The sequence below is a fragment of the Salmo salar genome, chromosome ssa03 (genome assembly GCF_905237065.1).
Source record: "Salmo salar chromosome ssa03, Ssal_v3.1, whole genome shotgun sequence".
Taxonomy (NCBI): Eukaryota; Metazoa; Chordata; class Actinopteri; order Salmoniformes; family Salmonidae; genus Salmo; species Salmo salar.
The window spans coordinates 44917696-44943137 of record NC_059444.1 but is presented as its reverse complement, the minus strand read 5'-3'; the positions used below and the strand labels follow the sequence as shown (position 1 = coordinate 44943137).

Genomic DNA, 25442 nt, shown 5'->3' with positions numbered 1-25442 from the left:
ATGTTAGCAAAGCTGAAAACTGTTGTGCTGATTTAAAGAAGCAATAAATCGGTCCTTCTTTAGACTAGTTGAGTATCTGAAGCATCAGCATTTGTGGGTTCGATTACAGGCTCAAAATGGCCAGAAGCAAAGTACTTTCTTCTGAAACTTGTCAGTCTATTCTTGTTCTGAGAAATGAAAGCTATTCCATGTGAGAAATTGCCAAGAAACTGAAGATTTGGTACAATTCTGTGTACTACTCCCTTCACAGAACAGCGCAAACTGTCTCTAACCAGAATAGAAAGAGGAGTGGGAGGCCCCGGTGCACAACTGAGCAAGAGGACAAGTACGTTAGAGTGTCTAGTTTGAGAAACAGCCGCCTCACAAGTCCTTAACTGGCAGCTTCATTAAATAGTACCCGCAATACACCAGTCTCAACGTCAACTGTGAAGAGGCAACTCCGGGATGCTGGCCTTCTAGGCAGAGTTCCTCTGTCCAGTGTCTGTGTTCTTTTGCCCATCTTAATCTTTGCTTTTTATTGGCTACTCTGAGATATGGCTTTTTCTTTGCAACTCTAATAGGGAATGGGAAAATGTCAATCTTCGTGGTCAATATTTGTGTAAATAAAAACATGTTTAGAAGAAAATCATGGTACCAATCACTGCTTCTAATACACCAGATATATGGCCTTGAACCGATTATTTTAAAAGATGGAGCAGCACTGAGCTAGCCTGCAACATCACTTCTCGGAGTAGCTCAAAGAGAGCAACGTATGGATTCATGAGACGCCATTTGGCTTCAATGTGCTATTGCGTCTTCACATAGTGACCGATGGCTTTGTCCATTCATATACAGTCATTGCTCTGACTCTAGGGCCCAATGCCTCTCGTACCCATGGAAGGTGGCCCCAACCAGCAGATTGGCCTAATATATTCAGAGGGGTACAGCCAGCCCCTCCTTTCCCCCTTCAACTCTCACACTGTTGAAAACTTAGACGAGGCTGCTCACACACACCCCACCAGACTGGGGTTGAGGGGACTGGGGGAGAGGGCTGATTTGGGGGTTATCCACCCCACCAGACTGGGGTTGAGGGGACTGGGGGAGAGGGCTGATTTGGGGGTTATCCACCCCACCAGACTGGGGTTGAGGGGACTGGGGTAGAGGGCTGGTTAGGGGTTTGTCCACCCCACCAGACTGTAGGAGAGGGGTGGTTAGGGGGTTGTCCACCCCACCAGACTGGAGGAGAGGGGTGGTTAGGGGGTTGTCCACTCCACCAGACTGTAGGAGAGGGGTGGTTAGGGGGTTGTCCACCCCACCAGACTGTAGGAGAGGGGTGGTTAGGGGGTTATCCACCCCACCAGACTGTAGGAGAGGGGTGGTTAGGGGGTTGTCCACCCCACCAGACTGGAGGAGAGGGGTGGTTATGGGGTTGTCCACCCCACCAGACTGTAGGAGAGGGGTGGTTAGGGGGTTGTCCACTCACCAGACTGGAGGAGAGGGATGGTTAGGGGGTTGTCCACCCCACCAGACTGTAGGAGAGAGGTTGTTAGGGGGTTGTCCACCCCACCAGACTGTAAGAGAGGGGTTGTTAGGGGGTTGTCCACCCCACCAGACTGTAGGAGAGGGGTTGTTAGGGGGTTGTCCACCCCACCAGACTGTAGGAGAGGGGTTGTTAGGGGGTTGTCCACCCCACCAGACTGTAGGAGAGGGGTTGTTAGGGGGTTGTCCACCCCACCAGACTGTAAGAGAGGGGTTGTTAGGGGGTTGTCCACCCCACCAGACTGGAGGAGAGGGGTGGTTATGGGGTTGTCCACCCCACCAGACTGTAGGAGAGAGGTTGTTAGGGGGTTTTCCACCCCACCAGACTGGAGGAGAGGGGTGGTTAGGGGGTTGTCCACCCCACCAGACTGTAGGAGAGGGGTTGTTAGGAGGTTGTCCACCCCACCAGACAGTAGGAGAGGGGTTGTTAGGGGGTTGTCCACCCCACCAGACTGTAGGAGAGGGGTGGTTAGGGGGTTGTCCACCCCACCAGACTGGGGTAGAGGGGTTGTTAGGGGGTTGTCCACCCCACCAGACTGGGGTAGTTGCGGTTAAAGGGAACTGTTCTATCAGTATTGCCAGATCCACTTGCGTCTGTAATATATAAAGGAAGTTTTCCATTATAATAGATGGATCCCCTTCCTTGTCCCAACACTGGTCTCTGGTGGTATTTTAGTATGAATAAATGATCACCGTGTGTGTGTGTGTGTGTGTGTGTGTGTGTGTGTGTGTGTGTGTGTGTGTGTGTGTGTGTGTGTGTGTGTGTGTGTGTGTGTGTGTGTGTGTGTGTGTGTGTGTGTGTGTGAGAGAGAGACTTTCTTTCTGTTACTTCTCCTGATATTGTGTCTGTCCAACAAAGACTTCCCCGTGGCCCCCTCATTATAAATACATGTCATTGGATCACACCTCGTCTGAATCACTGAGTCTGCTGTGCTCTAAGTGGCCGTGACTGAGTCCTGAATGAGTGGCTGGAGGACAGTTATGCCAATAAAGCCAGTGTGTTTGTGTCTGTCTGTCTACGGCCCCCAGCCTATGGGAACCACAGCCTCACAGCAGGCTAGGGTCAAGGGTCGGGGGCTGTCTTTTAGATACACACACATATGCATGCACGCTCTTCTCAGACACACACACACTCCTGGAACGTCTTTATGTAAACTTCACGAAAGCAAACTTGGACTGAAAGATGAGAATGGAGGGAAATAGATGAGAGGAGAAATAAACACAAGGTCATTTTATACATTTCTCATCTACCGCTCTACTAATTGCTTTTACTCTTTACTTGGCAATGCCACTATTGTCTACATATCATTATACTGTATATCATGCATGTAAATCCTACAGGGTTGAAATCTAACCTTTACTCTTAAAGTGTGCCATAAATAGTAGGTTGGACTAACAATGCTATTTCTAATGTTTATGAGTTTGCCAAGAGAGTACCCAGCACTTCTGTCATTTGATCCTTGAATGCATAGATAATTAAGACACTGCAGCATAAATGCATGACTCTACAGCATGATACGGGCCTAGGTAAAATAGGAGAACGAGAGAGGCAGGTCAGCGTTCAATCTGGGGCACTGAGTTTTCTGCTGTCTCAACAGAGACCCACGCAGCCATCCCAGTCCTGACTCACGTATCTCCCTGTGGAAAATTAGAACCAGGCCGCAGAATTGTCCTCTCTCTTCCATCCCTCTCCCTTCTCTCTCTCTCTCTCTCTCTCCTATGGCTGCAAATATCAAGGCGGCTATTTCTGACTCAATCCTCTCATCCCTTGTTCCCTCTTTGCTTCCCTGGACTGGATAGTTTCCGTCGCTTGACTTTCACTCGTCTTTTTAACTCGGGAGTGAGGTGTGACCTAGACTAAAGGACATGCAAAAGTCCCACTTCTTAGTAAGAAATAAACAGTAACATAAACAAATACTAGAACCGAGTCCGTGCACGGAATCTGCCTGTGCTATTGTTACTCTGAATGTCAACAGGGGCTACACTGGAGTGCATCATATAGATTTACACTGGGCGCTACAACAACTCACACCAGATTGTTCTTTAACTTTTGAGTGATCCAGAGTGGACAATAGTAATGATATGAATGGGGCGGATGATCTTGACTGAGAAAGAGAGAGGGAGAGAACAACTTGAGATTCAGTCAAGAGAGGCTCAGGCTTAGGGCACTAGCTAAAAAAACACATCTCATTGTCCCAGGTTTGTATGTGTGTGCATGGATGTGCATGTGCACATGTGGGTATTAGTAGATATGTTTGCGGGGGCATCTGTTAGAATAGCTCTGAATGTGTTTCTAGACTAATTAATGCAGTTTGGTTACAATGAACAGAACCAGAGATGGCGGCTGGCCATGCTAATCACTGCACTAGCCACTAGCCAAATATACACAGGCAGTTAGAAAAGCTAAGGCTAGCTTTTTCAAACAGAAATTTGCATCCTGTAGTACTAACTCAAATAAGTTCTGGGACACTGTAAAGTCCATGGAGAATAAGAGCACCTCCTCCCAGCTGCCCACTGCTCTGAGGCTAGGAAACACCGATAAATCCACTATAATTGAGAATTTCAATAAGCATTTCTCTACGGCTGGCCATGCTTTTCACCTGGCTACCCCTACCTCGGTCAACTGCCCGGCACCCTCCACAGCAACCCGCCAAAGCCCCCACCATTTCTCCTTCACCCAAATCCAGATAGCTGATGTTCTGAAAGAGCTGCAAAATCTGGAACCATACAAATCAGCCGGGCTACACAATCTGGACCCTCTCTTTCTAAAATTATCTGCCGAAATTGTTGCAACCCCTATTACTAGCCTGTTCAACCTCTCTTTCATATCGTCTGAGATTCCCAAAGATTGGAAAGCTGCCGCGGTCATCCCCCTCTTCAAAGGGGGTGACACTCTAGACCCAAACTGCTACAGACCTATATCTATCCTACCCTGTCTTTCTAAGGTCTTCGAAAGCCAAGTTAACAAACAGATTACCGACCATTTCGAAACCCACTGTACCTTCTCCGCTATGCAATCTGGCATCAGAGCTGGTCATGGGTGCACCTCAGCCACGCTCAAGGTCCTAAACGATATCATAACCACCATCGATAAGAGACAATATTGTGCAGCTGTATTCAACGACCTGGCCAAGGCTTTCGACTCTGTCAATCACCAGATTCTTATTGGCAGACTCGACAGCCTTGGTTTCTCAAATGATTGCCTCGCCTGGTTTACCAACTACTTCTCTGATAGAGTTCAGTGTGTCAAATCGGAGGGCCTGTTGTCCGGACCTCTGGCAGTCTCTATGGGTGTGCCACAGGGTTCAATTCTTGGGCCGACTCTCTTCTTTGTATACATCAATGATGTTGCTCTTGCTGCTGGGGATTCTCTGACCCACCTCTACGCAGAAGACACCATTCTGTATACTTCTGGCCCCTCTTTGGACACTGTGTTAACTAACCTCCAGACGAGCTTCAATGCCATACAACTCTCCTTCCGTGGCCTTCAACTGCTCTTAAACGCAAGTAAAACTAAATGCATGCTATTCAATCGATCACTGCCCACACCTGCTCGCCCGTCCAGCATCACTACTCTGGACGGCTCTGACTTAGAATATGGGGACAACTACAAATACCTGGGTGTCTGGTTAGACTGTAAACTCTCCTTCCAGACTCACATTAAGCATCTCCAATCCAAAGCTAAATATAGAATCGGATTCCTGTATCGCAACAAAGCATCCTTCACTCATGCTGCCAAACACACCCTCATAAAACTGACCATCCTACCGATCCTCGACTTCGGTGATGTCATCTATAAAATAGCCTCCAACACTCTACTCAACCAACTGGATGCAGTCTATCCCAGTGCCATCCGTTTTGTCACCAAAGCCCCATACACTACCCACCATTGCGACCCGTACGCTCTTGTTGGTTGGCCCTCGCTTCATACTCATCGCCAAACCCACTGGCTACAGGTTATCTACAAGTCTCTGCTAGGTAAAGCCCCGCCTTATCTCAGCTCACTGATCACCATAGCAACACCCACTCGTAGCATGCGCTCCAGCAGGTATATCTCACTGGTCACCCCCAAAGCCAATTCATCCTTTGGTCGTCTTTCCTTCCAGTTCTCTGCTGCCAATGACTGGAACGAACTGCAAAAATCTCTGAAGCTGATGACTCATATCTCCCTCACTATCTTTAAGCACCAGCTGTCAGAGCAGCTCACAGATCACTGCACCTGTACATAGCTCATCTGTAAACAGCCCATCTATCTACCTACCTCATCCCCATACTGTATTTATTTATTTATCTTGCTCCTTTGCACTGCAGTATCTCTACTTGCACATTCATCTTCTGCACATCTACCATTCCAGTGTTTAATTGCTATATTGTAATTAATTTGCCACCATGGCCTATTTATTGTCTTAACTTACCTCATTTGCACTCACTGTATATAAGACTTTTTGTTTTATTTTGTTCTACTGTATTATTGACTGTATGTTTTGTTTATTCCATGTGTGACTCTGTGTTGTTGTATGTGTCGAATTGCTATGCTTTATCTTGGCCAGGTCGCAGTTGCAAATGAGAACTTGTTCTCAACTGACCTACCTGGTTAAATAAAGGTGAAATAAAAAATAAATTAAATTAAAAATACTAATCACTGCACTAGCCTGCCTCTTGCTTCCCAGGACCCTCTGCTGCACATGTCTCCTCCCACTCGCCAGACTAGGACCCAACATAGCCGTCTGCAGACAACTCCTGATGGGAAATGGAGGTGGCATAGAAGAGGGGGTGGAAGTGAAGGGGGGGTCCCTCTCCACATTCTCTCTGTCACAATTGAATTATAGAATCCACTCTTCTTTGTCAGTGGGTTGATTCAGCCCAGCTGATGGTGTGTGTGTGTGTGTGTGTGTGTGTGTGTGTGTGTGTGTGTGTGTGTGTGTGTGTGTGTGTGTGTGTGTGTGTGTGTGTGTGTGTGTGTGTGTGTGTGTGTGTGTGTGTGTGTATATGTGTGTGTGAATTAGCTACGCTGGGCCGAGATCTTTCCTTAGGATCTGCCATTGTGCAAATAGAGAATTTGATGATGAAATGAGCAAATGGAGGAGTAAAGAAAAAGAAAGATGTGAATGTTTCAATACAACAAGGATTTTGGAGGCGAATAAGAGCAGATATAGCTACTACACACTACACAAACGGAGGTCTGGTGGCGTGTGAAAGTTGGGAGCCTACACGCACCCACTTCTCAAAACTCTGGGACAGGGAGACAGGGTCTATGGGTCTATTGAGCAGACAGAGAGGGAGTTGTCCCTTTAAGCAGAGCTAATGAAGCTTACACCCCAATGTATTAAAGAAGAGAAGCGAGAGTTAGAGCTGGCCTCCTTCACCCATTCACTCACTTCCTCCCTTTGGAGAGATCCTGGTGAGGTCATGATTTCCTCTCTTAAAGGCGTAGCACAGCTCATAATGCGGAGGTACAGCACTCTATGTGGCTATAGAGGTGCAGGGGAGAGCAAGGGAGAGCTAAAGTGAACGGTTTTGATGGGTGAGAGAGTAAGGGCTTGGGCTACACCTTTCTATAACGGCTTATCATAGAAACAAATCTGTTACAGGTTAATAGTGCATGTTTCAAAATGAATGAAATACCATGCGGTTAAAAGCCTTCTAAAAGCATAAACTAAGCAATGGTCTGACGGAACACACTGCATCACAAATGTTTAACATGTCATTTGTTTCCTAACATATCTTAGCTGGCAAAGAAGTTCCAGGAATGTCTGAAATCAGAATGTCAATCATAAAACAATCTCACTCTTTCAGTAGGGGAGGTCTAACTTGAGGGGGCCTGCCTGTCAGTTATTCCAGAGGGGCTGAGTGACATCCCTGCAGCAGCATCCAGTCTGACCCTCTCCTGGCCTGAAAGAGGCACTCTGAACTCCAAGGCAAACAAAAGATGGCTACTGCTTATTAAACAGGCCTGAACCTTCATTAGCATCCAGCTAGACCCAGACAGACCGAGTGGTGGCCCTACTAGCACGCGCACACTTACAACGAGAGAGGCCCCCGGTTTGGCCTTGACCCTTGAACTCTGGGGTTCTCTTTCACCTGCTGCAGAGGCATTCAGGCCTTGGTGGCCGTCTAGCCAGTGCCTGCCTGTTCTGCATGTATTTTCCTGACGTTCCCACGCTCCCAGTCCAGACATCCAGGACCAGCCTGTTCATCCCCCTCTCCAGCTCTCCATCACCAGCACACAGCAGTATTCGTATAGGACATTATGGAGATCCGCATCATGTCTCTCAGTCTGGCTGTCTGACTTCTTTGCCATCACAACCTTTGCACTCTCTAACCCCACCATTAGTATGGGCGAGCCCCCGAAACCCCACTTGAAATCATTGCCACTTCCTAATGAGCGATCGCTATAAATTCCAAAGGCGATATCCTCACTATATTCAGATTATTCTGTGACTGCGACTGTGACTGCGGAACTATCTCCCTTTGTCACACACCGAAACAACGAAATGTAATTTCTCTATAATGTTCGGTCTTCACTGCAGATACGGAACATCTCAGTTGAAATGCTGTCAGTTGATTTTTTCTATCTGTCTCTGAGGGTGTTCATTTAGTCGTGTTGTATTGTCTGTGAATTGCACAACCGCATGTTTCCATATTGCATATTGTTTCCATCTCGACCTGCCGTAGCGCCTTCGTATTTCACCAGTACCCCTCCCCTCTCCTCTTTCCTCTCTCTCTCCGAGCTTATAGTGTTGTTGATTTCTCTCTACTTCCCTCCTCGTTGCTTCCTCTTCCTGTTCCATTATCCATTTCTATTGGCTGTAATCTGCCTTCCATCCTCTCATTGGACAGAGTGAGGCAGAATATCAATAATGCATTCAACATGAGGCTAGAGCTCTTCACTGTAATGGTGGTGTGTACGTTCGGGTTGTGTATATGTCTGGGTCGTCGGACAGCAGATTGGTTCCCTCGCTGCGCTGAATATGTAAATGACTCACACACATGCATATATCCGCAGACCAAGACATGCCAAACCCCCCCTACTCCCCAAACCCCCTAAACTCTTACCCCTTCAAACACCTCACCCCGCCCAACCCCCAGGTCTAGACCCCCAAATCACCTCAGTCTCCTCCTCACCCAGACTCCCCAAAACCCCAAAATACAGACCCCCCCCCCACCCCTCTCTCCTTCCTCGCTCCCACAACCATCGGACATACCCTATGATTCACGTGACCGCCATTTTGCACACATATAGCGAACTGTACAGGTCTGACTGCTGCAGCTGCCTGGCTGCATGGGCGAATGCAAATACGAAGACAGCCTTGTTGCTCAGCTGCTCAGACCATTCGCCTCAAATTTAACTATGGGAACAATGCGCCAGAGGATTTTTTTTTATGTACGTATGAGAAATATTCCTCTCTATCCACCTAATTCCCAGACTTTAACATTTGAATTAATTGACAGTATCGGCTAGTTATTAGAAAACTCAGAATTCAGATGAGTAAATGTGCAGTGAAATGATGCCTCACCCAAGAGAGGTTTTTAAGATGTAGCATTTTCCCCGGTATTTCTCCCCGTCTGTCTGACCTGTCTGAAAGAAATGACACTGAGATACTTGAAAACAATAGTATCAGAGATTTCTTTCCGCAATAAGGAGAGCATCAGCTCAAAAGTGAATGACTCAATGCTATTTCCATCCCTCTCATTGTATATCTCTCATTTCATCTCCAATTTCAATTATATACTGAAATAGCAGAGTCGGTTACACCACAGCTTGGCGACTGGGTAGTATACATACACAGATGTGTCCAATGCCATGGAAACCAGACGACCTACTATGGAGAGACCAGTGTGCATGATAATGAGGCTATTATGGTCTGTCTGGAATTCGTTGGGCCTGGGCATCCCCTCTTAATTAGTCTGTGTGTGTGTCCTGCTTTTCATTTACGTGCGTCTGTACATGGGTGTCTGTATGCGTGTGTGTGCCAATAAACGAGTGTCTGTCTGTGTGTGTGATTAACAAAAGCCCCTGCCTCTCTGTACAGTGAGTGATTTGCATAGGGGCAGCATTTCCCAGACTCACACATCCCCCCATATGGCACCGCCAGATCGTTCCTTTGATTGTAGCCACATTACCTCTATAAAACAAAATATTACACACACACATCACAAGGGAAACAAACAGCGGTGACAAGCCTTTCTACTTAGTGTACGCACACTCACCAGCTCTATGGCATGATTATGATCAATTAGCTGTGTCAGCACACACGGTAACTAAATCAAGTGGATATGCAAATGCAATTAGCCTAGATTTGCATACGGCGGGTAAGGTAACAGATGGCGCTAGAACTGAGACGCCGATGGCCGCCATCTTTGTCAGAGGAACAGAGTGGTGGCCATTTTGTCTGAGGCTGTGCCCGTCTGGATGAAAACAACTGCGCTACGTCACCGTGACTAGGACGGTATCTTGGCACTAGCGCCCTATAACAGACAACTGCTTACAGTTGGCACATACACAGGAAAGGAAGGGGTGTGAGGGAGACCCTCCATTATAGGCTGGTCGTAGTACCTAACACTACCAGACAATTGCAGAGTACAGTGCATTTATAGGGAAAGAGATGCTGTTCGAGACCAATACAGATTTGTGGGTTGTGTGTGTTAGTTTTCTTCCCACAATACAGGTACCCCGCTACCATCTAGAAGGCGGAGACAGTACAGGTGCATCAAAGCTGGGACCGAGAGACTGAAAAACAGCTTCTATCCCCAGGCCATCAGACTTAAATAGTCACCACTAGCCGGCCTCTCCCCAATACCTTACCTTGAACCTTAGTTACTGTTACTAGCTGGGTACCACCCGGTACTCTACCTGCACTTTAGAGACTGCTGCCCTATGTACATAGTCATTGAACACTGGTCACTTTAAATGTTTATATACCGTTTTACCCACTTCATATGTACAAATACTGCTGCGCACATCTTTTCTATACATATACTGTCTATACACACAATTATATATATAAAACAAATTCCGGACTCTGACATTGCTCTAAATTGACATTTTTTAGATTTTTGTTTATTGGTTTGTATTGCTAGGTATTACTGCACTGTTGGAGCTAGAAACACAGCATTTTACTGCACCTGCGATAATATCTGCAAATATGTGTATGCGACTAATAAAATTTTATTTGAGGTATAATTTTGCTTTATATTAGATTGTAATTACAGGGAATTGCTCAGTGTTTGAAAGAAGAGGTATTGTCAGTGTGTGTAACAGTGGGAGAGTATGTTGTTACTGAGTAAGATACCTGTCTGCTGGTTCTGTGTTTTTCCAGGGAGTGTCCAGTCATCTGTACTGCTCCTGTTGTTGGCCTTGTGTTTTCCTGGGTCCTTTAGGTCCCTTTTATTCTAGCTGGTCAAAATTAATGAGCTATATCGATAGGAGATCTGACCTGGGTTTTACTTTTCATGGGTTGTAGTCTTTCGTTCTATGGTCTTTGATCATGCCAACTGAAAAATTATATTGGAATTGAACAATAAAGAGCCTGATAAAAAAAAATCTATTCAAGTGGTTGTTGTGGTTTGTATATCGCTGTGGAGGAAGCACGCCAGTGTAGAAAAGAAAAATAGAAGTGTAAAAATGAGACGTTACTGTCTCTTTGACAAATGTAAAAGTGTCCCCGGGAATAAGCAGTGAGTGGATCTGAAGTCTGAATCAAAAATCAGAACCCCCCCACCAGCATTCACACACAGGGTGCAGGTGGGGGAGTACGTCAATCTTTTTTAAAGAAAACAGAAATAAAGAGAGAGGAAAATCCCCTTTAGCATTCTAAAAAAATAAATAATGTGCATCATTTGGTGTTTGTTGGGAGGCCCCTTCCAGCAGAACCACACACACCCAGTGTGGTTAGGGACCCAGGCCCAGTCTGAGGAGCCTTGGCTGGGGCTGAGCGAGGTCAAGATGGGCCTCCTCTGGAGGTCTCCAGGCCCCTAGGCCGTGGGCTAACCTGGACAACCCCACTCTGTTCTCCACATTCTCTTTTCCATATTGATTTCTCTTGCCGTCATCTCCAGAGGTGCTGGTAACCAGCAGGGACTTATTCATGCCTCACCAGCCCACTCAGGAGCTCCTTTTTGGGGCCGCACTCGCTTCAAAGGGCCCTGGGATGGGAGGGTGGAGCAGGGGAGGAGAGACGAGGACAAGAGCCCATGGCGATGAATGGATGAACAGCCGCGTAGAGCCTCTCTCTCTCTGTTCAGTCGTCTACCCAGCCTTCATCCTTCACTCCATCCGCCCACTCTCTTTCTTTTTCACGTCCTCCATCTGTGAAAGGAAAATACAGAGAAAGTTTTAGTTTTTTACCTCACCTTTAGCATTCGACAACTCTCCGTTTTCATGCAAATGCAAATGTGTTACAGCAGCACTTTGATGATGGAGATGTGGGAAGCAAACACCAACTAGTGCTTTGGTAACGTTGCCTCAAGACTCTACTAAACACAAAGCAACGCTCCAGAAATGAAAAGACATGCGTTGGAGACGTTGACCTTATGCTCATAATAACACGTTTTATTGGCATATACAATGTATTACACAATGATAACAAAGCTTGCAAAGGAACCTTTTTTTTGTTTTAGTTTAAATGATGTGCTGCAATGCCATCTGATTTGTTATCGGGTTGATTTTGAATTCATAATTTCAGTAATCACACTAATATCTCTCTGATAACCTCCCCAAGGCTTCCCCAAAGTCTTCTGAAACTGCCTCCCTGACTGTCATCCCCAAGTGCATTGATGGGATATTATTCTGATGGTGTCTTGAGTCCTGTTCTGATGGTAATAGCAGAATGGACATTCCTTTATGTACCCATCGGCCCTTTGTCTTTTTTTCCCCTACACTGTGAAAGAGTTGGCCTGGGCCTCCCACCACAACCACACACCCAATGTACCCATTTATGCCTATAAGATCCAGGGGCCGGGCGATGTCCACCTATGGGGATGGTAAGAATGATGATGAACATAGCTATGGTTGTAAGAGACGTTTGGGAGACTTGAAAAGTAATGCAAATGTGCAGGACATTTAGGTTACAAAAAAAGCAAGGTTGGTAGTGGTATGCAAGTTTTTGTTGACCTTGTATTTCAGTGGGAAGCTGCAGTACAGAACGTGTGTGTATCCGTGCGTCCTTCACATATCAGTGCATTCTTATGTGGGAGTGTGTTTGCTTAAGACAGAAAATAGTAGGGACCAGAGAGGTCAGGGGTGCAGCCACGATGGCCTATGCAAAGGGGGGTTATGTGGAGGAAGATTCAGACACAATACTCCCATTGAGAGGGCTCAGACATGGGTGTTAACTCCCCATTCCCCCACACACAATAGTGCTCCCCACCAGAGGCGGGCTGGGGGACAATGTTAGTTCAAGGCAGCTCTCCACCAAGCACGGAATAAAGGCACTGCATTATAAAGACAGGAGCAGTGAGGGAGGGTTGAGAGGTGAAATGCAAAGGGGAGAGAGAGGGGGGGTTGGTGTTTGCATATGAGAGAAAGAGGGGTGTCTGTGTGTCAGCACTGAGGGGCGAGTAGCCCAGGCTTTGGACTTGAGGAAAAATAGGAATGGGAGCCTAGGAAGAGAGAGATACAGAGAAGGGGAGGCTAATAGGAGAGCTACAGGTTCAACTGAATAGGAGTATGCAGAGTATTAAGGAGTGTAGTAATATCATCTCATCAGAAAGCTCACAGGGTTCCTCCAAAAGTCTCAAAAAACAACAAATATATCACCAGCATTGCCAGTGGCAAAACAACATATTTATTGGTCTGTGGTTACAGGGGGAGCTAGTTAATAGGGGTAGAGACCCTCTCTCTCACTGGGGGGCTAATGGACCCCTGTGGTTGGAGGGGGGGGGGGGCAGCTTTGTCCTGCAGTAAAGGATTACACTTCTAAAACAGGGGAAAGACCCCACACCCTTCAACCTCCCGCGGACTGCAGTGAACCAAGAGGAACGAGAAAAGGAGAGCAAACAGTTACAGCTAATTCAACTGAAACATACTAAACACCACATAAAAGCAGGCAAGAAAGCAAGAGAAAGAGAGGAAATAACAAAAGGGGAACGTGAGAGATAGAGCGATAAATGAAGAGGGAATTGAGGTCAAATCTGGAAAGAAACAGATTTCTCTCCTTTTTGTCTGTCTCCATTTTGATTGACAGCTTGTAGGCTCAGACTAGACAGGCAGCTCTCTAACTCTAACCTTCTCTCGCCTCCCCTCTTCATTTCCCTACTTTCCTCTCCCCTCATGTCTCCTTTCCCCACATCCTTCCCCCCCATCTCTTCAGCTCTCCTTTCCTCTCCACACCCAGTATATTGCCTCATAGCTGCAGTGCAGAGGGAATGTCAGATTGTCAGAAACACACAGCACCCAGAATACCAAATATTTGTGACTATAAAAATCACATATATTTGTGTGTATACTCATGAAGCTACACTTTAAAGTGCCATTTGTAAGAAACCACACAACACAGCATATGACCTACTGTGAAAGCCTTGTCGGTCTCTCTCTTCTTCAAGGCTAGAGATGAGGGAGTGTATTCTACTCAAACAGCAGGGTATAAACTCCACTAACAAACCCAATAAACAGACTATACATCCCCTCACAATACTCCCACTGCCTGTGGCACAGATCCTCTCAATGTGCACATTGACTGTCACAATACGTCTTTACACAGAGCTAATTAGGAGGAGGGCCCCGTCTGAATACCAGGGCAGGAGGGAGGGGGGGAGAGAAGGAGAGAGGGATGAGTGCTTAGTCTCTGTTCACTCTGAGGACTGGCGGGTGTGTGTCTTTGATTTTTCGGGAATGTAAAGTTGGGGCCGGTAATCGAGTCAGGGGGGAGCGATATTAGTGTGACACATCCCCCGAGTAGCATGGATGCAGCGGAGGAGGGCAGCGGGGAGTGATTTGAGTGCGACACCATTCTGGGCAGTGTACAGGCAGTGAGAAAATGGAGGGGGAGAAAAATGTGTGTGACACACCGCTCTGGGCGTCGATGCCACTACAAGGATCAGTACAAAGAAAGTCACCATTTCTGCCATCTTTATCACGGCTCATCTCAAACAATGAAATCATGGTAGAATATTTGTGGACTGTATGAATCTGTCAACCCTATTAGGCATCTTTTAAAAGCCTAAAACATTTGAACATGTTACAAATCATGATTAACTAAATGAAATGTGATCTGATATAAGAGTGAATACGAAGAGGCAGCAACACCCTCGACACTGCAAAAATGCTCTCTCCCTCTCGCTTATATCACTATTGTTATCATAGAGCCTAGCCCAGCGATATAATTCTTCCATGAATCAAAGATGGTATTTAGTATTGTGTTTATAGCTGAATACTAAAATGTCCCCCTTCCCTCTCGCACCAATGCCCCCAATATTTGGACAGGGATTGAAGGTCACACTGAGAGTCCGCCTTCAAGACATTCCGCCAATGTTGCCATGTCTTCCACCAACACACACACACATATACAGTGTATACACACACACACACACACACACACACACACACACACACACACACACACACACACACACACACACACACACACACACACACACACTGACCCCCCCTTCACTCCTTGTTTAAATTCGCTGTCTTTTGTGTTTCCCCAAACCACATTCTCTCTCTGTGTGTGTGTGTGTGTGTGTGTGTGTGTGTGTGTGTGTGTGTGTGTGTGTGTGTGTGTGTGTGTGTGTGTGTGTGTGTGTGTGTGTGTGTGTGTGTGTGTGTGTGTGTGTGTGTGTCACAACCAAGCTCACGGCTATGGGTCCCAGATCTAGCACAAGGCCAAGTTTGTCTGCAGGGGGTGAGAATGGACACCACAGCATACAACAGCTATCATCATAACAGAAATTAACTATCTCTCTGTAGTGCATCATAACATACTGTACCTAATAATAACTCAACAATTGAAAAATGTGTCTAAATAAATATATATATATGTGCATTACAAATGCATCATATAACAATATTTAAAACCAGAGACAGTACTGTACAGTACTGTACAGCTAAAATAAAAAAGAATCCACATTTACAGTGTTTTTGTTCTTCCAAGATAGTAAATTCAAGTTAAAATTAGGAATGATTTGTCTCCCCATCGAACCCAGTGGCCCTAAGTGAGCTGCAGTGTGTCCTGGGAGAATGGCAGGTGTCTCCATATCAGAGTGCCTCTCAGACAGCTCGTTAATTTGCACAACTTTCATACATACATTTTTTTCTCTGTGTGTGTGTGTGTGTGTGTGTGTGTGTGTGTGTGTGTGTGTGTGTGTGTGTGTGTGTGTGTGTGTGTGTGTGTGTGTGTGTGGGTGTGGGTGTGGGTGTGGGTGTGGGTGTGTGTGTGTGTGGGTGGGTGTGTGTGTGTGTGTGTGTGTGTGTGTGTATATATTAGCGATGGGACTTGACCCTAGCGAGCTGAACTACTGTTTTGCGTCTTGCTGGGCGTGGGAAAAAGACGAGACCCCTTTTCACAGCTGCTCTGGTGGATGGGCTGTACCAATGGGGCCCCTGCCACTACCCCCCCGCCCCCTGTCCCCCGTCTGTCTTCCCTCTCCCTCCCTCTCTACCATTCAGTCTGCAGCCTGCTGCCTTTCAAAAGCTGCTACAAATCCCCCTCCCTCCACCCTCCTACCCCCACACACTCTTCCTTTCGCTTCATAAATACATCTCATTATTCCAGTCCTAGCTTGCATAGAGATTCCAAAGAGCTCTCTCTTTCTTTCTCTCTCTCTCTCTCTCGCTTTTTCTCCCTCTCCCCCAATCTGTCTCTCTCCTCAACCACACCTCACATGTGCAAATTTGACTCAAACACATAACTTGTTGTGAGACAATTTGTTAATTTTCATAATATATTTTGTTGCGGTTGAAATGAGGAAAAAGCCGAAAAATTTGCTAAAGGTGTGCACGTTTTTCTGAAACGTATTAATGCACTAACTACACTAGTGCTCCTCTCATGACAAACACACACACACACACACCACCATATACCCTCCATTCGCCTCATTAATCTGCTGATATTTATCTCCCATCAGACTGCGTAATGCTCAGGGCATAATTTACATTTACTTTTGAGAACAGCAGCAGAGAGCAGTCCTTGTACACAGTAATATAAAAGCTAGAGAAAATCTTGGCACAGTCAAAGACCCTCTCGCCAAATTCAAATGGGCTAGCTTCCAATTGAGTGCCCCAAGGTCAGAAGCCATGATGATTTGACCTTGGGCCTGGTCTTGTTGTTAAGGTACTATTTGTAATTTCTTAAAGCACATCTTTACATATTTGAAAAGAACTGAAGCCTGATGGCTTAACGAGCTTTATGCCCACTGACCAACCGTAATAATAGGGGAAATGCTATACTATTTCTGATAAATGTGTTAATGTAGGTCTACTCTGATATACACATCAACAACAACACTGTCATATTCTGAAAATGACACTGAAGAATTAAACGTGTACTAGAAATTATGACTATTCCTTAACAAGTGAACAAAATATTAACAAATCAGGGTTATATGAATAGAAAAAGGAACAGAGGAAGAATGAGAAAAAGAGGACAGTATGAGGGGTTCTGAGGGGGGAGGATTAGGGGTGAAATGGAGAGAGCCACCTGAACAGCCTTTCCACATGAGCAGTCCCAAACCCAGGGTGAGCCCCTGTCACCCTACTCACTTAAAGGGATAAGGCACTGCAGCACAGGCTCTAAAATATGAATCACACACCCAACTCCCCTGCACCTTATCAGCCATAGCAAGCCACCTGACAAATTGGATCAGAGTATTTAAAAAGGATAAAAAGAAGTGTGTGGATTTCTCTCTGTGTGTGTGTGTGTGTGTGTGTGTGTGTGTGTGTGTGTGTGTGTGTGTGTGTGTGTGTGTGTGTGTGTGTGTGTGTGTGTGTGTGTGTGTGTGTGTATATGTGTGTATGTGTGTGTATGTGTGTGTGTGTATGTGTGTGTGTGTGTGTGTGTGTGTGTGTGTGTGTGTGTGTGTGTGTGTGTGTGTGTGTGTGTGTGTGAGAGAGAGAGAGAGTGAGTGAGTGAGAGAGCGAGATTTGAGGAGTTTGAGGAACAATCACTGTTGAACCTACTCCTGCAGCCTTCAAATTATAACTCAAATATCAGACAGCAAAATACTGGTACATTTGGGGTGGACAGCAAATACTCTATAGGCCTATATTAATTCCTGAGAATGTCTTTATTTTAACCATGTAAATAGTATTTTCCCATGAACTTGATCTCTGAATGTTTTGAAATGAAATCTTAAATAAAATAAATATAAAATATTTAAGTACCTTTAAAATTATATTATTATTATATACTGTGTGTGGAAAGCTACCATACTGCCAAATAGTGGTATAAAGTATCTATCCATCACCTTTGTCCTCAAAACAAACATACACACACACACTCACATGCCCTTACTAGCTCCCCACAAACACTCCCCCATCCACACACACAGCTTTGTGTTCTTACATAGCCTCTTCCCAAAACACAAGATGACCTATTAACTGAGACAACTATACGACCACTAGTTAAACAAGCTTATCTCAATAACGTAATGGACTAACTTTGACTCCATTTCTGCACAATCGAAAGATATTCTGTAGCAGAACTAGACACTGGCATGACCAGTGATTGCATTAGCAAGTAGCTACACCACAGTACCTAATGTACAAGCAAGAGCTTCATGTGCATAGCTCACAGACATCTCAATCAAAGTATATAGGCCTACTCTTAGGGCCAACGTTTTAAGTATTTGCACCTGCGCAAAGTCTGCACTTGTTCTTTCACACCATGAAAATAACACCTTAATATTATGGACCAAAATAGGAAGACCAAAAGGTAACTTGGGCAGGATCTCACCGGAGCTGAATACCAGCACATCAAATGTTCTACTGCTTGAGCTCCTGTTCCTGTTATAGGATATTAGCTCATAAGTATTGTGGCGCTCCTGCACCTAAATATACTGAACAAAAATATAAACGCAACATGCAACAATTTCAAAGAGTTATAGTTTTACTGAGTTATAGTTCATATTAGAAAATCAGCCAATAAAAATAAATTCATTAGGCCTAATCTATGGATTTTAAAAGTAGGGGCGTGGATCACAAAAAACGCCATTTGCCTCATGCAGCGCGTCACATCTCCTTCGCATAGATTGATCAGGCTGTTGATTGTGGCATGTGGAATGTTGTCCCAAACCTCTTCAATGGCTTTGCGAAGTTGCTGGATATTGGCAATCCAGAGCATCCCACACATGCTCAATGGGTGACAATTTGTAAGTCGCTCTGGATAAGAGTGTCTGCTAAATGACTTAAATGTAAATGTAAATGTCTGGTGAGTATGCAGGCCATCAAAGAACTGGGACATTTTCAGCTCCCAGGAATTGTGTACAGATCCTTGCGACATGGAGCCGTGCATTATCATGCTGAAACATGAGGTGATGGCGGCGGATGAATGGCACGACAATGGGCCTCAGGATCTCGTCACGGTTTCTCTGTGCATTCAAATTGCCATCGATAAAATGCACTTGTATTCGTTGCCTGTAGTTTATGCCTGCCCATACCATAATTCCACTGCCACCATGGGATACTGTTCACAAGGTTGACGTCTGCAGACCGCTCGCCCACACGACGCCATACATGTGGTCTGCGCTTGTGAGGCCGGTTGGACGTACTGCCAAAGTTGAAGGCAGCTTATGGGAAAGAAATTATTATTAAATTCTCTGGCAACAGCTCTGGTGGACATTCCTGCAGTCAGCATGCCAGTTGCACTCTCCCTAAAAGAATGACATCTGTGGCATTGTGTTGTGTGACAAAACTGCACATTTTATTGTCCCCAGCACAAGGTGCACCTGTGTAATGATCATGCTGCTTAATCAGCTTCTTGATATGCCACACCTGTCAGGTGGATGAATTATCTTGGCAAATGAGAAATGCTCACAAACAGGGATGTAAACAGATTTGTGCACAAAATTTTAAAGAAATACGCGTTTAGTGAGTATAAAACATTACTGAGATCTTTTATTTCAGCTCATGAAACATGGGACCAATACTTTACATGTTGCGTTTATATTTTTGTTCAGTGTATCAACAGTACCGGCACCTATTTCAGTTAAAGTCAAGCACTGAAAATATGACATATTTTATGTTTTTATCTATAGTATTGCTTACCTGTGAATTGATGGTTGTTCCTTGTAGGTTGTACTTGGGCCCTCTTCCCAGTCCCTGGTCTCTGAGACCCCCAAGTAACATGACCCACCATATTGTTTCCTGACAGGGTTGCACCTTCCAGTATGTACACTCATTTTTACTTCTTCCTGAAATAAAACATTATTGAGACTATTAGCCATTAAGCATATGGGGCGGCAGGTAGCCTAGTGGTTAGAGCGTTGGACTAGTAACCAGCAGGTAGCCTAGTGGTTAGAGCGTTGGACTAGTAACCAGCAGGTAGCCTAGTGGTTAGAGCATTGGACTAGTAGCCAGCAGGTAGCCTAGTGGTTAGAGTGTTGGACTAGTAACCGAAAGGTTGCAAGATCAAATCCCTGAGCTGACAAGGTACAAATCTGTCATTCTGCCCCTGAACAAGGCAGTTAACCCACTGTTCCTAGGCTGTCATTGAAAATAAGAATTTGTTCTTAACTGACTTGCCTAGTTAAATAAAGGTTAAAAAATATATATATATATGAAGGAAAAGGGAGGATTTGGATACAACAAGCATATGTAGGACTGAATAAATGAAATCATGTTGAATATTCACCTTAAAAATCATGTATTCTATCAGTATAGAACACTTCATGGATCAGCCTATGCAATACATCTGAAATATGGAGAGAATCTCACAAATATCTTCATGGATCAGCCATGTTAAGCTATGCTAACGGAAACCCATAGCATGCAGTCAGTCAGTATTGTAAATAAAATATTATTCCATGATAATTTTAAGAAATGTATGTATATAGGTCTTAATGAATAATAGGGTCAAATCTGAACCACACAGTTTGAAACACTCCTGCATAAAATTTTGCCAACTCACATGTGTCGAAGCTAGTTGCTAAGATACTGTACCAAAGCTTAAATTCAGATAATAATTCTGATAGTTTTCCACCAAATGTCTACTATGGCAAAGATAGGTGTCAGTAAGGCCCTGATTGTTAAATTGCATTTAAGTAGACCTAATGTAGCTTTTCTTGTGTATGTGTTCCACTTCTGAGGAACACATACACAGACTGAGGAAGAGTCAGTGTAGATCAGTCTTAATCCTCCATACATCGCCCAACGAGACTCCTGCTCTACTTCCTACATTCTCATTTCAATTCTACACCTAACATTCAACTACCCAGTAGCATATCTTATGTGGAGGATGTTCCTCATCCTCCAGATATAATATGGGTTATGATAGATCAGCCAAAGATAGATCATTATGATCATTCTAAGATTCAAATAAATAGACAAACTATTCTGTACTGTGCTACTTTGTTCTATTCTGTTCAGAAACTGTTGTATCATCTCCTCAGAATGACAGTACTCAAACTGAGAGAGTTTTCTGTCAATTTCACTTTGCACTTGGACTTGAATACTGAATGGTTTTGTTTGAAATGGCACACTATGCACTGTATAGTATACTACTTTTGACCAGGGCCCATATGGCTCTGGTCAAAATAGTGCACTATATTGCATTGGGTGCAATTTCAGATGCAGCTAGGGCTTAATAATTCTGGTAACTTCAATAAATTCCATGGCTTTTTTTGTATTTTTTATTTCACCTTTATTTAACCAGGTAGGCTAGTTCTCATTTGCAACTGCGACCTGGCCAAGGTGAAGCAAAGCAGTTCGACACATACAACAACACAGAGTTACACATGGAATAAACAAACATACAATCAATAATACAGTTGAAAAAGTCTATATACAGTGAGTGCAAATGAGGTAGGATAAGAGAGGTAAGGCAATAAATAGGCCATGGTGGTGAAGTAATTATAATATAGCAATTAAACACTGGAATGGTAGATGTGCAGAATATATATATATATGAATGTGCAAGTAGAGATATTGCGGTGCAAAGGAGCAAGATAACTAAATAAATACAGTATGGGGATGAGGTAGTTGGATGGGCTGTTTACAGATGGCCTATGTACAGGTGCAGTGATCTGTGAGCTGCTCTGAAAGCTGGTGCTTAAAGCTAGTGAGGGAGATATGAGTCTCCAGCTTCAGTGATTTTTGCAGTTCGTTCCAGTCATTGGCAGCAGAGAACTTGAAGGAAAGGCGGCCAAAGGAAGAATTGGCTTTGGGGGTGACCAGTGAGATATACCTGCTGGAGCGCGTGCTACGGGTGGGTGCTGCTATGGTGACCAGTGAGCTGAGATAAGGCGGGGCTTTACCTAGCAGAGACTTGTAGATCGAGCCAGTTGGTTTGGCGACGAGTATGAAGCGAGGGCCAGCCAACGAGAGCATACAGGTCGCAGTGGTGGATAGTATATGGGGCTTTGGTGACAAAATGGATGCCACTATGATAGACTGCATCCAATTTGTTGAGTTGAGTAGCTTTAACGAAATGCCAACCAGGATTTCTGGAAGACCAGGAAATGTATTGAAAGTTCCGGGAATTTTGCAACCCTAGACAAAGCCTTTGTTTATGTGCAATCAATGTCTACTTCAAGAACTTCAACACCTCCAGCAGTATGCTGTCACCAGTTATGTGTTCAGTGTTGGTGAATATTGAGCAGGAAGAAAACACTATAGGCTACATAACATGTTGAGAATCTGTCACTGACCAGCTATATACATTAATTTCACTACTTCTCCACACAAGGGCAACACAAACCTGGTACTGAGTTCAAAATAGTATTTTGCAGCTGAATAGGGGATATATCTCCATCTTTCATACAGTACAAAGTAGCCAATATACACCCTGTTCTTCTTGTGGAGAGAGTGATTTGCATACATCCTGTGCCTACAGTAAACAGTACAGGAACAACCCAGCTACAACATGTCAACGTTCAACCTCACATCTGGTTTGTGTGCATTCAAAATAACCCTCCTCATCACCCTACACAGAGGCCAGGCCTGTGTCTCTCTCTCCTGAAAACATGTTGGGCAAATTCGGAAAGAATGGGATATCATATAAACTGGGACACCTTAATCCTGACGTGTTCATTTCTTGGTCTGACTAGAGGAAATCAAAAGGACTGTTAGTAAAGCCGTCACGGAGATTTCACATGCTCAAAATCACATCACTTCATTGGTGTGACATCATAGAGCGGGCGGAGCAAGCTTCAAGCACTTGGTAAGATCAGGGACATAGCTCTTTATGGTTGTGATGTCAAGGTTATAAAATGGTCATAAACAATGCACTGGGCAGAATTGTCATGTAAATATGCATAGCGTATACTGGTGCATCAAAATACATTTAAAAAAAGTTGCCAATATTTTGTTTCAGTTTTGTAATTCAGTCTTTTTGTTGTTGTCCCGCTTTACCAACCATAGCTAGCTAAAGTAGGACAGCATGTAGTAGCTAAAGTAGGACAGCATGTAGTAGCTAAAGTAGGACAGCATGTAGTAGCTAAAGTAGAACAGCATGTAGTAGCTAAAGTAGAACAGCATGTAGTAGCTAAAGTGGGACAGCATGTAGTAGCTAAAGTAGGACAGCATGTAGTAGCTAAAGTAGGACAGCATGTAGTAGCTAAAGTAGGACAGCATGTAGTAGCTAAAGTGGGACAGCATGTAGTAGATAAAGTAGGACAGCATGTAGTAGATAAAGTAGGACAGCATGTAGTAGCTAAAGTAGGACAGCATGTAGTAGATAAAGTAGGACAGCATGTAGTAGCTAAAGTAGGACAGCATGTAGTAGCTAAAGTAGGACAGCATGTAGTAGCTAAAGTAGCACAGCATGTAGTAGCTAAAGTGGCACAGCATGTAGTAGCTAAAGTAGGAGGGCATGTAGTAGCTAAAGTGGGACAGCATGTAGTAGCTAAAGTAGGACAGCATGTAGTAGCTAAAGTAGGACAGCATGTAGTAGCTAAAGTGGGACAGCATGTAGTAGCTAAAGTAGGACAGCATGTAGTAGCTAAAGTAGGAGAGCATGTAGTAGCTAAAGTAGGACAGCATGTAGTAGCTAAAGTGGGACAGTCTTAGGGTTTTCCAATGGAGGAAAGAGATCCAGTTTACATTAGGGACTCCCTGTACGTAGGCTTTGGGCCTGGTTGCATAAAACATCTTAAGTGTTTCCCTTAAGGGTTTACCTTAAGGAATAATTTTCCCTTATCCAAGGGAATTGTTTAAGGGTGTTGCATTGAACCCCTAAAATATTTCCTTAGGTAAGGGCATACATAGGGGATTTTGTGGTAGTTTGAAGGCATGTATGGAAGAAAGAGTATCTGGTTACCATGGAGATGGCCTGATTCATTGACTAAATGTCTCCTCAAAGAGATCCCTTTCATTTTGTGAGATAGAACTTCTTCAATCAAGACAGGATAACCAAATTGCTTCAGAAGATAATAAACCAAGTTTCTTGTAGTTATTTATTTCTGAACTTGTTATTATGACTTTCTTAAACGTCAAGCTATCATACAGAGTAGCTATAGCTAGCCAGCTAGCTGTGTAGCCATGGATTGTGCACCTTCCATTGTTTAGCTAAGTAGCTAGACACAGTGGCTGCTTGATGTTTTCCTTTTGTAACCAGAGCAGATGAAAGCAACATTCACCTCCACAGATGCTGTTTACATTGATATCCATACTGAATGATGCAGTTAAGGGACCTCATGGGCCCCCTTTACTATTTCACTTAATTTAAGGGAGAAATTCACCATTTAATGTTTTGTGCAACTGACTTAAAGTTAAGGAAACTTTAAGTGAAAAGATATGGGGAAAATGTACTAAAGGTGTTTTATGCGACCGGCCCCTGGTTCTTGTAGTAGTATATCCAGTAAAATTTTTTATTGTAGTATTGTTATTAGTAGCGTTATTTGAGTGAATTCAGAAAAAGTGGGACACCTTTTGGATTTCCATCATCTGTAACCCACTTTAGACATTTAGCTCAACACATGATACATTTCTAATTCACCCTACAGTAGACTGCTGTAGCCAACAACATTCATCTGTCACTCATTTCTTGACAGGTAGCATACAACCTGACGTTTGAAAATGACATGAAGACTATTGTTACTGCTATAATACACAAAATGCAATTGTAATATTCCATGACTGTTCTTAAAAAGATTAGGTAGCATAGGGAGTAAGCTATGCAACTTATTTTTTCCCATGCCCCCCCCCCCCCCATCATAGCCTACTTTTTGGCCCAAAATACATGTAGGCTATAGAAGGAAGATACATATATTGGTTTGAATATCAAGATTATTTTAAATATATTTAAACCCACTACTGAGGCTATACATTCCATAGAGAAATCTTATATCGCTGCTTCCAAAACCACGTGATACCTCGGAATTGACCAATCGGATGAAATGTGTGTTTTAACTATTTCTTCTTTTTCTCCAGATCTAACAGCAATAATACTATCATAAAAACGGTGTAACAAGTCATTTCTATATAGGCCTACCTCATTGACCTTTCCGCTTATACAGTAACTGAATGACCATTCAAATATTTACATTAGGCCCCTTCATCACGATCCTCGAGCGTTCGCTTCCCATTGACAGCGCATCCAGTGTATAGCTCGTATTGAAGATACATCAGGTTAAACTGATTCCTTTATGTAATTTCACACCTATTTGAAAGCACAACATTCAACGCTGTTTTTCGTATTTTAGCAGGCAGGAATCGACTTGCCTCCCCACGTCGGCATAGGCTTGCGCAGCATCCAGCGCCCGCGTATACCTTCTCCCCGCCCTGACATAGTCACCTCGCCGCAGCCCCGGCTTCTGAAGTCCTTGGAATT

The 25442-nt window shown here is 44.3% G+C and overlaps 1 long non-coding RNA gene across 4 annotated transcripts in view; it reads right to left on the bottom strand.

Moving 5' to 3' along the window:
• The window catches only part of LOC106600558 (uncharacterized), a 40478-nt gene that overhangs the window by 4057 nt on the left and 10979 nt on the right, over positions 1-25442 (bottom strand). For 3 of the 4 annotated variants that reach the window (XR_001327838.2, XR_001327842.2, XR_001327839.2), the window contains 2 exons: positions 19721-19866; positions 10812-11827 (listed from right to left, as the gene is read on the bottom strand). This is a non-coding gene — a long non-coding RNA (uncharacterized lncRNA). The remainder of the gene's footprint in view (positions 1-10811; positions 11828-19720; positions 19867-25442) is intronic. The other variant, XR_001327840.2, reaches the window with a different exon arrangement.